Source organism: Scyliorhinus canicula, chromosome 12 (assembly GCF_902713615.1).
Source record: "Scyliorhinus canicula chromosome 12, sScyCan1.1, whole genome shotgun sequence".
NCBI lineage: Eukaryota > Metazoa > Chordata > Chondrichthyes > Carcharhiniformes > Scyliorhinidae > Scyliorhinus > Scyliorhinus canicula.
This window is the reverse complement of record NC_052157.1, coordinates 60,268,735-60,283,256: the sequence shown is the minus strand read 5'-3', so window position 1 is coordinate 60,283,256 and position 14,522 is coordinate 60,268,735.

The following is a 14,522-nucleotide window of genomic DNA, read 5'->3' as shown; positions in this document are numbered from 1 at the left end:
TCTTTCACAGCGCTGCCTGGTCTCTGCAGCCGTCAGAAACCGGTTTCTGCAATTGTCCCAATACATAATTGCTCTGCAAGCTGTTTGCTCTTTAACATGTCCGTTTTCCCAGCGCTCTTTGCAGTCTTCCATTTTGTGTTCATTAGTGGCCATCTTAGATGGCTACACCACTACCGGGCTTGTGGAGTATGTGGCCGGCAATAATGGCAAAGGCTCTGTCAATAGCACCTTCAAACTCGTATCCTTGCCAGATGCCGCCTCCATCTGCACCCAAACCGTTCCCTCCCCCACCACTCACTCCCTCACCACAGCTATGTTCGCCGCCCAGTAATAGTTCATGAGATTCAGGAGAGTCCCCCCTCGACTCTGTTCCAGCAGCACCTTCTTCACTCACCCAAACAAACCCTGAAATCATCACATTCACTCTCCTAAAGAAAGCCTCAGGAATAAAAATCGGGAGGTTTTGGGACACAATCAAGACGCTCGGGAGGACAGTCACCTTCACTGATTGTACCCGTCCCGCCAATGACAGCGGAAGAACATCCCACCTCCTAAACTCTCCCTTCATCTGTTCCAGCAGCCGAGCCAAATTCAGCTTGTGCAGCTGCTTCCACTCCTGTGCCACCTGAATACCAAGATGCCCAAATTTACCCCCCCCACCACCCTCAATGACAACTCCCCCAGCCTCTTCTCCTGTCCCCTCGCTTGGATCAGGAAAACCTCCCTCTTCCCCATTTTCAATTTGTACCCTAAGAACCGGCCGAATTGCTCCAAAATCCTCATATTCTCCCTCCAATACCTTCCAAGGGTTAATATAAATCAGCAAGTCGTCCGCGTACAGCGAAACCCTATGCTCCAACCACCTCCCCCCCCCCCGTACTATCCCCTGCCATTCCCTTGACCCTCTCAGCGCCATTGCCAATGGCTCTATAGCCAATGCAAAGAGCAATGGGGAGAGTGGACATCCCTGCCTTGTTCCCCGGTGCAGCCTGAAATATTCCGAGCTCAACCAGTTTGTCCGCACACATCGCTACAAATGCCCGGTACAATAACCAGACCCAGTCCACAAACCCCTGACTGAACTCAAACCGCCCAAGAACCTCCCACAAATAGGCCCACTCCACCAGGTCGGAGGCCTTCTCCGCATCCACGGCAACCACCAACTCCACACTGCGATAATGTTGGGGGAAGCACCCCCTGCTCCCTCGCCTCACGCTCTCACCAGCAGGGGCCCCAAGGCCACCGAGAACATTTTGAAAAATTCCACTGGAAACCCATCCAGACCCAGGGCCTTCCCCACCTGCATCACCTCCATATCCTCCAGCCCCAGGCCCAACGGGGACTCCCAGCCCCTCCACCAGGTCGTCTTCCACCCTCAGGAACTCCAACCCCTCTAAAAAATGCCTCATTCCCTCCACCCCGGCTGGGAGCTCCAATTCATACAACGTCCTATAAAAATCCCTGAACACCCGATTCACCCCCATCGGGTCCAAGATCACCTTCCCTCCCCTATCCTTCACTTTCCCGATCTCCCGCGCTGCCTCCTGCTTCCTCAGCTGTTGTGTCAACATCCTACTAACCTTTTCCCGATATTCATAAACCACCCCCTTCGCTCTCCTCAACTGCCCCACCACCTTACCCGTGGATAACAACCCAAACTCCATTTGCAGTTTCTGCCGCTCCCTCAGCAACTCCGCATCCGGGGCCTCCGAATACCTCCTATCCACCTCCTCCACTAACCTCGCCATCTCCACTTGCTCTATCTTACCCCTGTGTACCCATATCTAAATAAACTCCACCCTTGCTACTGCCTTCAATGCATCCCACAGCGTGACGGCTGAAGCCTCACCCATGTCATTCAGCTCCACATATCCCCGAATGGCAGTCCTCACCCGCTCACAGACCTCATCCGACAACGACCCCACATTCAACCTCCACTACGGGTCCTGCCCCCCCCCCCCCCCCCCCCCCCCCCCCCCCCACATTGACCTGCAAGTCCACCCAGAGCAGCGTGTGGTCCAAAACTAGAATTGCCAAGTACTCCGAAACGACCACCCCCGCCAACAACGTCCTATCCAACACAAAATAGTCGATTCTGGAGTACACTCTGTGCAAATGGTAAACAAAACTAGAATTCCTTTGCCCTTGGCCTTCCAAACCTCCACGGGTCCAACCCGCATGCGCTCTGTAAACCCCCTCAGTTCCTTCGCCACCGCCGATACTCTCCCCGATCTCGGACTCGACCGATCCAATTTCGGTTCCAAAACTGTATTGAAGTCCCCTCCCCCCCATATCAACCAGTGCGAGTCCAGGTCCGGGATCTTCCCCAACACCTGCCTCATGAATTCTACATCATCCCAATTCGGGGCAAAAACACCGGCATTTCCTTCCAATTTCCCACTCACCATGACAAACCTCCATCAAGAGACTGCCACTATGCTCCTCACTTCAAAAGCTACACATTTATTTATCAATACTGCTACTCCCCTCCTCTTCAAATCCAATCCACAATGAAATATCTACCCCATCTACCCTTTTCTAAGCCTAGTTTGATCCCCAATCTTCAGATGCATTTCTTGTACAAATGCCACGTCCGCCTTTCGACTCCTCAGATGTGCGAACACGCAAGCCCTCTTGACCGGCCCATTCAACCCTCTCACATTCCATGTGATCAGCCTGGTCAGGGAGCTTCTTGTCCAAAAACCGATGCAGCTGCACCACCATCGCCTTCGGCAGCTCGTTACCCTGCAGTTTCCTCATCAGTGCCTGTTCGCCTGGTCCACCTCCAAGGACCGTTCAAAGGCCTCCTCACCCAGCAACTTCTCAAACTTCCGAGCCATGCACAAGCCGGCGTCTGCTCCCTCGCTGCCCCGGCAGCCCCACAATCCTCAGATTCTTCCTCCGGGACCGGTTCTCTATATCCTCCACCTTCTCCTGCAGCCGCCTCCGAGTATCATGCATCACCCCCAACTCGGCCCCCATTGGGGTGAGCTGCTCTTCGTGCTCCCCCACCATCTCCTCCATTCTCTGGATCACCTGGTTCTGAGCCTTCTGCTTTATCCCCGCCTTTATCAGGCACACCAGGTCTTCCAAAGTCTCCTTCCTCTGCAGGGTGAACTTCTCATTCAAGAAGTCCAGCAGCTGCTCCTTTGACCACTGAGACGTTAGGGGCGACACTTACCCTACTCCATCTTCCCCTGTGTTGCAGGTACAGCTTCCATCCAATTGCTCCTTTCTCTAAAAACCATTCCTGGTCCACAAATCCATCCATCGGTGGGACACCCTTTCCTTCCACACATTTGTTTCCTCAACAAATCCACCCGTTAGCTGGGGAAAAGAACCAAAAAACACCGGCACGAGAGGGAGCCACCAAATGTGCGACGACACACCATGGCCATCACCGGATGCCGGCTAACATTATTCATGAAGACCCGCTTTCTCAACCTTACCCCTACCTGAGGTGGTCCTCAGGTTAAATCACCACCAATCAGCTCTCTACCTCGCAAAAAAGGGGAAAGCAACCCAGGATCATCTGAGACTGTAGCGACTTTACTTTCATTTGCTTGCAGCTCAGTAACTCGCCAAGGCTCCTCCGATAGCAGCTTCCAAACCCACGAGCACTACCATCTAGAAGTACAGGGTAGCAGGTAACTGGGAACAGCACCAAACCTCCAGGTCACACCATCCTGACTTGGAAATATACCAGCCTTTCCTTCACTGTCGCTGGGTCAAAATCTTGGAACTCCCTCCCGAACAGAACTGTGGGTATACCTACGCCTCAGGGACTGCAGCGGTTCAAGAATGCAGCTCACCACTATGGTGATAGGCATCACTGTAAATACACAAGGGGTTAATGCAAATATACTAAGACTAGAACTGAGTAAACACTAGAGGGAGCACCAGAGACATCATGACACACAGACATTCAACCAATAGGTCAGTAAGATAGGACACGACCAATGGGCAGTCAAGACACACCCAGAGGTGACAGTACCACAAGGGGGCTACCCATATAAAAGGATGGGCACACATGCTCTTTCTCTTTTCCACAGGCGACACTCAGAGAGAAGGACAGGGGCAGATCAGAAGCATCACACCCACCGCGTGGCTTAGAGCAGACTGGTTAGTTAGACTGAGTTACTATAGCAAGATCAGCAGGAGAGTCAAACTCAAGTAGGAGAATTGTTAACTGTTCAATAAATATGTTAAACCTATCTCCAAGTCTGAACCTTCCTTTGTCAGAGTATACATTGAATGGAGTTCAGTTACGAGTGGCGTACCACAAGGATCTGTTCTGGGGCCGTTGCTGTTTGTCATTTTTATAAATGACCTAGAGGAGGGCGCAGAAGGATGGGTGAGTAAATTTGCAGACGACACTAAAGTCGGTGGAGTTGTAGACAGTGCGGAAGGATGTTGCAGGTTACAGAGTGACATAGATAAGCTGCAGAGCTGGGCTGAGAGGTGGCAAATGGAGTTTAATGTGGAGAAGTGTGAGGTGATTCACTTTGGAAAGAATAACAGGAATGCGGAATATTTGGCTAATGGTAAAATTCTTGGTAGTGTGGATGAGCAGAGGGATCTCGGTGTCCATGTACATAGATCCCTGAAAGTTGCCACCCAGGTTGATAGGGTTGTGAAGAAGGCCTATGGTGTGTTGGCCTTTATTGGTAGAGGGATTGAGTTCCGGAGCCATGAGGTCATGTTGCAGTTGTACAAAACTCTAGTACGGCCGCATTTGGAGTATTGCGTACAGTTCTGGTCGCCTCATTATAGGAAGGACGTGGAAGCCTTGGAACGGGTGCAGAGGAGATTTACCAGGATGTTGCCTGGTATGGAGGGAAAATCTTATGAGGAAAGGCTGATGGACTTGAGGTTGTTTTCGTTAGAGAGAAGAAGGTTAAGAGGTGACTTAATAGAGGCATACAAAATGATCAGAGGGTTAGATAGGGTGGACAGCGAGAGCCTTCTCCCGCGGATGGAGGTGGCTAGCACGAGGGGACATAGCCTTAAATTGAGGGGTAATAGATATAGGACAGAGGTCAGAGGTGGGTTTTTTACGCAAAGAGTGGTGAGGCCGTGGAATGCCTTACCTGCAACAGTAGTGAACTCGCCAACATTGAGGGCATTTAAAAGTTTATTGGATAAGCATATGGATGATAAGGGCATAGTGTAGGTTAGATGGCCTTTAGTTTTTTTTCCATGTCGGTGCAACATCGAGGGCCGAAGGGCCTGTACTGCGCTGTATCGTTCTATGTTCTATGTTCTATGTTCTACATCAAGGAAGCAGCTTATGCTACATGAAGAAGCATAACACAACAACCACCACCTTCTCCACCCAGAGGGGAGGCCATATTGGGTTTGGTACTTGGTAATGAACCAGGGCAAGTGATAGATTTGTTAGTGGGGGAGCATTTTGGAGGTAGTGACCACAATTCTGTGACTTTCACTTTAGTAATGGAGAGGGATAGGTGTGTGCAACAGGGTAAGGTTTACATTTGGAGAAGGGTAAATACAATGCTGTCAGACAAGAATTGAAGTGCATAAGTTGGGAACATAGGCTGTCAGGGAAGGACACAAGTGAAATGTGGAACTTGTTCAAGGAAAAGGTACTACGTGTCTTTGATATGTATGTCCCTGTCAGGCAGGGAAGAGATGGTCAAGTGAGGGAACCATGGTTGACAAGAGAGGTTGAATGTCTTGTGAAGAGGAAGAAGGAGACTTATGTAAGGCTGAGGAAACAAGGTTCAGACAGGGCGCTGGAGGGATACAAGATAGCCAGGAGGGAACTGAAGAATGGGATTAGGAGAGCCAAGAGGGGGCATGAAAAATCTTTGGCGGGTAAAATCAAGGAAAACCCCAAGGCCTTTTACACATATTTGAGAAATATGAGAATGACTAGAGCGAGGGTAGGTCTGATCAAGGACAGTAGCGGGAGATTATGTATTGAGTCTGAAGAGATAGGAGAGGCCTCGAACGAGTACTTTTCTTCAGTATTTACAAACGAGAGGGGCCATATTGTTGGAGAGGACAGTGTGAAACAGACTAGTAAGCTCGAGGAGATACTTGTTAGGAAGGAAGATGTGTTGGGCATTTTGAAAAACTTGAGTATAGACAAGTCCCCCGGGCCTGACGGGATATATCCAAGGATTCTATGGGAAGCAAGAAATGAAATTGCAGAGCCGTTGGCAATGATCTTTTCGTCCTCACTGTCAACAGGGGTGGTACCAGGGGATTGGAGAGTGGCGAATGTCGTGCCCCTGTTCAAAAAAGGGAATAGGGATAACCCTGGGAATTACAGGCCAGTTAGTCTTACTTCGGTGGTAGGCAAAGTAATGGAAAGGGTACTGAGGGATAGGATTTCTGAGCATCTGGAAAGACACTGCTTGATTAGGGATAGTCAGCACGGATTTGTGAGGGGTAGGTCTTGCCTTACAAGTCTTACTGAATTCTTTGAGGAGGTGACCAAGCATGTGGATGAAGGTAAAGCAGTGGATGTAGTGTACATGGATTTTAGTAAGGCATTTGATAAGGTTCCCCATGGTAGGCTTATGCAGAAAGTAAGGAGGCATGGGATAGTGGGAAATTTGGCCAGTTGGATAATGAACTGGCTAACCAATAGAAGTCGGAGAGTGGTGGTGGATGGCAAATATTCAGCCTGGAGCCCAGTTACCAGTGGCGTACCGCAGGGATAAGTTCTGGGTCCTCTGCTGTTTGTGATTTTCATTAATGACTTGGATGAGGGAGTTGAAGGGCGGGTCAGTAAATTTGCAGATGATACGAAGATTGGTGAAGTTGTGGATAGTGAGGAGGGCTGTTGTCGGCTGCAAAGAGACGTAGATAGGATGCAGAGCTGGGCTGAGAAGTGGCAGATGGAGTTTAACCCTGACAAGTGTGAGGTTGTCCATTTTGGAAGGACAAATATGAATGCGGAATACAGGGTTGACAGTAGGGTTCTTGGCAATGTGGAGGAGCAGAGAGATCTTGGGGTCTATGTTCATAGATCTTTGAAAGTTGCCACTCAAATGGATAGAGATGTGAAGAAGGCCTATGGTGTGCTCGCGTTCATTAGCAGAGGGATTGAATTTAAGAGCCGTGAGGTGATGATGCAGCTGTACAAAACCTGGGTAAGGCCACATTTGGAGTACTGTGTGCAGTTCTGGTCACCTCATTTTAGGAAGGATGTGGAAGCTTTGGAAAAGGTGAAAAGGAGATTTACCAGGATGTTGCCTGGAATGGAGAGTAGGTCTTACGAGGAAAGGTTGAGGATGCTAGGCCTTTTCTCATTAGAACGGAGAAGGATGGGCAGCACGGTGGCACAGTGGTTAGCATTGCTGCCTGCGGCGCTGAGGGCCTGGGTTCGAAACCCGGCCCTGGGTCACTGTCCGTGTGGGGTTTGCACGTTCTCCCCGTGTCTGCGTGGGTTTCACCCCCACAACCCAAAGATGTGCAGGGTAGGCGGATTGGCCATGCTAAATTGCCCCTTAATTGGAAAAATTATTGGGTACTCTAAATTAAAAATTTTTTAAAAAACAGAGAAGGATGAGGGGCGACTTGATAGAGGTTTATAAGATGATCAGGGGAATAGATAGAGTGGGCAGTCAGAGACTTTTTCCCCGGGTGGAACAAACCATTACAAGGGGACATAAAGTTAAGGTGAATGGTGGAAGGTATAGGGGGGATGTCAGAGGTAGGTTCTTTACCCAGAGACTAGTGGGGGCATGGAATGCACTGCCTGTGAAAGTAGTTGTGTCGGAAACATTAGGCACCTTCAAGCGGCTATTGGATAGGTACATGGATTATGGTAGAATAATGGAGTGTAGATTAATTTATTCTTAAGGGCAGCACGGTAGCATTGTGGATAGCACAATTGCTTCACAGTTCCAGGGTCCCAGGTTCGATTCCGGCTTGGGTCACTGTCTGTGCAGAGTCTGCACATCCTCCCCATGTGTGCGTGGGTTTCCTCCGGGTGCTCCGATTTCCTCCCACAGTCCAAAGATGTGCAGGATAGGTGGATTGGCCATGCTAAATTGCCCTTAGTGTCCAAAATTGCCCTTAGTGTTGGGTGGGGTTACTGGGTTATGGGGATAAGGTGGAGATGTTGACCTCGGGTAGGGTGCTCTTTCCAAGAGCCGGTGCAGACTCGATGGGCCGAGTGGGCTCCTTCTGCACTGTAAATTCTATGATAATCTATGATTGATCTAGGAAAAAGGTTCGGCACAACATCGTGGGCCGAAGGGCCTGTTGTGCTGTATTTTTATATGTTCTATGTTCCCGAGAGATAATTAGGGATGGGCAATAAATGTTGACCTAACCAGCAACACCCACCGAAAAAATGCCTAAACCTGGTTGGCTGAGTGTTCTCAGTGAGAATGGCTATTGGAGACAACAGCTTATAAAACATCCAGTTTGGAAACAATGGATATTCCCATTCCCAATTAAACATTGCAAAGGCACTGGGAGGGATTCTCCGGTTGGCGATGCTGTAATCGAGTTCAGCGATCGGCTGGAAGATCCCTGTTTGCGGCGGAGTTGGGGGCGGAGCTGTTTTTGGGAGTACGCCGCATGCCGTCGGGAAGGCCTCAGGACGTCACCTGCGGCCCTCCCCCGATGCCCCCCCCCCCCCCCCCCCCCCACGATGGGCTGAGTTCCCAACGACGCGGAACACACACGGTATTGTTTCCCGTGGGCCTGCGTGGCGACTGCGGACTGTGTCCAGCGCCGCCACAGTCGGGGGAGGGGATCCGTGCTGCTGGCCGGGGGATGGGGCTTTGGCGAGGGTTGAGGGGACTGGTGGGGGTTGGTCCGGTGGTGGCGAGGGGGGGTTACTGGGGGACATTATTTGGCAGGCCGGTTCCGCGTGCTGCCAGCGTCGTGTTGCACGGAGAGCCTGCCGCAGGCCGCCACCATGCGTACGCGCAGTCACGGACCCGTCCATTCTCCAGCCGTTAAAGGCCTGTGAGCCGGGAGCTTTACCCGGCGTGGCTGCAAGCCCAGTCATATATTAATTAGATTAATTCGCAACCAGATGTCTTTCCCCACCCCAGGATGTCCCAAACCCAAAGAGGAATTTCCTCTTTTCAAATGAGGTCACTGTTGTGAAGTAAGAAACACACCAGTCGTTTTTTGTGCACAGCAAGATCCCACAAGCAGCAATGTGATAATGACCCAGATTGTCACTCTTCTAATGATGCTGGTTGAGGGATAATTATTGGCCTCAGGATTATGGGGAAAAGTCCAAAAACACTCCCCTCTCCCCCCCCACTGCTCTTCTACTAAATGTTGACTGTGGCATCATTTATACCCACCCGAGAGAGCAGACTGAGCTTCAGTTGAATGCCTCATTCTGAAAGATAGCAACTCCAACAATGCAGCACTCCCTCAGTACTGAACGTCCGACAGTGCAGCACTCGCTTAGAACAGACTATCCGACAGTGCAGCACTCCCTCAGTACTGAACGTCCGACAGTGCAGCACTTGCTTAGAACAGACTATCCGACAGTGCAGCACTCCCTCAGTACTGAACGTCCGACAGTGCAGCACTCGCTTAGAACAGACTATCCGACAGTGCAGCACTCTCTTGGCACTACTCTCCGACAGTTCAGTGCGCTGCAGCACTGACCCTCCGACAGTGCAGCACTCCCTCTAGACTGGCCCTCCGACAGTGCTGTACTCTCTTGGCACTGCCCTCCGACAGTGCAGCACTCCCTCAGTACTGACCCTCTGACAGTGCAGCACTCCCTCAGTACTGACCCTCTGACAGTGCAGCACTCCCTCAGTACTGACCCTCTGACAGTGCAGCACTCCCTCAGTACTGACCCTCTGACAGAGCAGCACTCCCTCCGTACTGACCCTCCGACAGTGCAGCACTCCCTCCGGACTGACCCACCAGCAGTTCAGCACTTCCCCAGTACTGGGCCTCCGACAGTGGCCACCCCCCGCAGCATGTGAACGGCAAGGTCCGGCCAGGTAGGACCACACGACAAAGACGCCGGCGGGACTCGGCCGAACTTGTCAGGCACTCGACCCATCGTGCGGGGAGAATTGGCGGTGGGGCCGTGTTGATCGTGCCGGCACCATTGGCTGGAGAATCGGCGGACCGGCATCTGAGCGGCATCGCATGATTCGCGCCCCCCCCCCCCCCCCTCCGCGATTCTCCGATTCGGCGCAGGATCGGAGAATCCCGCCCAAGGAGTACACTATCTCTGACTTGAAGAATGGCAGGTTGTAAACTTCAGAGGTAACTTTCTCCTTGGTATGTTCATTTCAGCATTTGGGGCTGGGTTGGGCAGAGATGAACCCATCTGTGGCTATTTAGTTCAGAACTTTCCGGAAGCTTGATCAATTGAATGAGTCCGTGTAAGGTTATGAATACAACAGCCTGTTACTAAGCGTGACACTGTTTGGAGCAACCACCAATCAGTTACAAATTCATCAAAACAATGATGCACATTTATGCGCTGTTATTTTCTGGTCTCCGGGGAGGGATGGGAATTATTCCCTGCAGGCAAATGGAACGCTGGGGTTTATTGTGAGGGGGATTGAGTATAAAAGTAGAGAAGTGTTGTTGCAGTTGTACAGGGCCTCAATAAGATTACATCTTGATCACTGTTGCACACCTCTGCCCTCCTCACCAAAGCCAAGACTTGTATCAGAGGCAGTGCAAAGAATGCACTCCAGACAAAAGAGGCTCACAACCAAACTCCAATCTTCCCCAGAGTTAGAACGTTTGAGAGGGTCAGTACTGAGGGAGTGCTGCACTGTCAGAGGGTCAGTACTGAGGGGGAGCTGCACTGTCAGAGGGTCAGTACTGAGGGAGTGCTGCACTGTCAGAGGGTCAGTACTGAGGGAGTGCTGCACTGTCAGAGGGTCAGTACTGAGGGAGAGCTGCACTGTCAGAGGGTCAGTACTGAGGGAGTGCTTCACTGTCAGAGGGTCAGTACTGAGGGAGTGCTTCACTGTCAGAGGGTCAGTACTGAGGGAGTGCTGCAGTGTCAGAGGGTCAGTACTGAGTGAGTACTGCACTGTCAGAGGGTCAGTACTGAGGGAGTGCCACTCTGTCAGAGGGTCAGTACTGAGGGAATGCTGCACTGTCGGAGGGTCAGTACTGAGGGAGTGCTGCACTGTCGGAGGTTCAGTGCTGAGGGAGTGCTGCACTGTCAGAGGGTCAGTACTGAGGGAATGCTGCACTGTCGGAGGGTCAGTACTGAGGGAGTGCTGCACTGTCAGAGGGTCAGTACTGAGGGAATGCTGCACTGTCGGAGGGTCAGTACTGAGGGAGTGCTGCACTGTCAGAGGGTCAGTACTGTGGGTGTGCTGCAGTGTCAGAGGGTCAGTACTGAGGGAGTGCTTTACTGTCAGAGGGTCAGTACTGAGGGAGTGCTTCACTGTCAGAGGGTCAGTACTGAGGGAATGCTGCACTGTCGGAGGGTCAGTACTGAGGGAGTGCTGCACTGTCGGAGGGTCAGTACTGAGGGATGCTGAACTGTCAGAGGGTCAGTACTGAGGGAATGCTGCACTGTCGGAGGGTCAGTACTGAGGGAATGCTGCACTGTCGGAGGGTCAGTACTGAGGGAGTGCTGCACTGTCAGAGGGTCAGTACTGAGGGAATGCTGCACTGTCGGAGGGTCAGTACTGAGGGAGTGCTGCACTGTCGGAGGGTCAGTACTGAGGGAGTGCTGCACTGTCAGAGGGTCAGTACTGAGGGAATGCTGCACTGTCGGAGGGTCAGTACTGAGGGAGTGCTGCACTGTCAGAGGGTCAGTACTGAGGGAATGCTGTACTGTCGGAGGGTCAGTACTGAGGGAGTGCTGCACTGTCAGAGGGTCAGTACTGAGGGAATGCTGCACTGTCGGAGGGTCAGTACTGAGGGAGTGCTGCACTGTCGGAGGGTCAGTACTGAGGGAGTGCTGCACTGTCAGAGGGTCAGTACTGAGGGAATGCTGCACTGTCGGAGGGTCAGTACTGAGGGAGTGCTGCACTGTCAGAGGGTCAGTACTGAGGGAATGCTGCACTGTCAGAGGGTCAGTACTGAGGGAGTGCTGCACTGTCAGAGGGTCAGTACTGTGGGTGTGCTGCAGTGTCAGAGGGTCAGTACTGAGGGAATGCTGCACTGTTGGAGGGTCAGTACTGAGGGAGTGCTGCACTGTCGGAGGGTCAGTACTGAGGGAGTGCTGCACTGTCAGAGGGTCAGTACTGAGGGAATGCTGAACTGTCGGAGGGTCAGTACTGAGGGAGTGCTGCACTGTCAGAGGGTCAGTACTGAGGGAATGCTGCACTGTCGGAGGGTCAGTACTGAGGGAGTGCTGCGCTGTCAGAGGGTCAGTACTGTGGGTGTGCTGCAGTGTCAGAGGGTCAGTACTGAGGGAGTGCTTTACTGTCAGAGGGTCAGTACTGAGGGAGTGCTTCACTGTCAGAGGGTCAGTACTGAGGGAATGCTGCACTGTCGGAGGGTCAGTACTGAGGGAGTGCTGCACTGTCGGAGGGTCAGTACTGAGGGATGCTGCACTGTCAGAGGGTCAGTACTGAGGGAATGCTGCACTGTCGGAGGGTCAGTACTGAGGGAATGCTGCACTGTCGGAGGGTCAGTACTGAGGGAGTGCTGCACTGTCAGAGGGTCAGTACTGAGGGAATGCTGCACTGTCGGAGGGTCAGTACTGAGGGAGTGCTGCACTGTCGGAGGGTCAGTACTGAGGGAGTGCTGCAGTGTCAGAGGGTCAGTACTGAGGGAGTGCTTCACTGTCAGAAGTTCAGTACTGAGGGAGTGCTGCAGTGTCAGAGGGTCAGTACTGAGTGAGTACTGCACTGTCAGAGGGTCAGTACTGAGGGAGTGCCACTCTGTCAGAGGGTCAGTACTGAGGAAGTGCTTCACTGTCAGAGGGTCAGTACTGAGGGAATGCTGCACTGTCGGAGGGTCAGTACTGAGGGACTGCTGCACTGTCGGAGGGTCAGTACTGAGGGAGTGCTGCACTGTCAGAGGGTCAGTACTGAGGGAATGCTGCACTGTCGGAGGGTCAGTACTGAGGGAGTGCTGCACTGTCAGAGGGTCAGTACTGAGGGATGCTGCAACTGTCGGAGGGTCAGTACTGAGGGAGTGCTGCACTGTCAGAGGGTCAGTACTGAGGGAATGCTGCACTGTCGGAGGGTCAGTACTGAGGGAGTGCTGCACTGTCGGAGGGTCAGTACTGAGGGAGTGCTGCACTGTCAGAGGGTCAGTACTGAGGGAATGCTGCACTGTCGGAGGGTCAGTACTGAGGGAGTGCTGCACTGTCAGAGGGTCAGTACTGAGGGAATGCTGCACTGTCGGAGGGTCAGTACTGAGGGAGTGCTGCACTGTCAGAGGGTCAGTACTGTGGGTGTGCTGCAGTGTCAGAGGGTCAGTACTGAGGGAGTGCTGTACTGACAGAGGGTCAGTACTGAGGGAGCGCTGCACTGTCAGGGGGTCAGTACTGAGGGAGAGATGCACTGTCAGAGGGTCAGTACTGAGAGAGTGCTGCACTGTCCGTGGGTCAGTACTGAGGGAGTGCTGCATTGTCAGAGGGTCAGTACTGAGGGAGTGCTGCACTGTCGGAGGGTCAGAATTGAGGGGGTGCTGCACTGTCAGAGGGTCAGTACTGAGGGAGTGCTGCACTGTCAGAGGGTCAGTACTGAGGGAGTGCTGCACTGTCAGAGGGTCAGTACTGAGTAAGCGCTGAATTGTGGGAGGGTCTGAACTTGGGTCATAGTTTGAGGATATGGAATAAACCATTTTTGACTGAGGTGAGGAGAAATTTCTTCACCCAGAGAGTAGTGAATGTGTGGAATTCACCAGCACAGAAAGTAATTGAGGCCAAAACATTGTGCAATTTAAAGAAGTAATTAGTTCTAGCACTTGGGGCTGAAAGGATCAAGGGATATGCGGGCAGGAGCAGGATATTAAACTTGATGATTGCCTATTATAGTAATAAATGGTGGAGCATGCCCGGCGGCTGAATGGCCTCCTCCTGCTTCTATTTCCCATGTGTGTTTCTATGTAAACGCTTTGCGACATCCCGAAATGGAGGAAAGGTGCGGGAGGAATGAAAAGCCACTTTTTTCCCCAGTTGTAATGAAGGATGATGTCACTCTGTTTCTCTCCCTGCACAGATTCTCTCCCACTGCCCCAGGTTTTCCAGCATTTCTATTTTAGTCCCAGATTCACCATGTTTAGCTCCAGTAACATGTTGGGTGAAATTCTCCGCACCCGCGAAAAATCGGAACGCCGTCGTGAACTCGGCCGAGTTTCACGACGGCTCCCCACGGCCCTGTTCCCGAGCGATTCAGGCCCCGGAGATGGGCTAGGAGCGGGGCCGCGGGAACCACGTGGGCGATGACGGCAGAAGCGTGCGACGCCCGAATGACGGTGGCATGACGCCGCTCCGCGTCGTAAAAAGGCGCTGCCAACGAGGATCACCAGACGGAGAGGGAGGATGACGGAGCCACGGAGGCTGCCCCGAGGTTCGTAGAGTGACCTGGAGACCCTCCTCGATGCGGTGGAGCAGCAGAGGG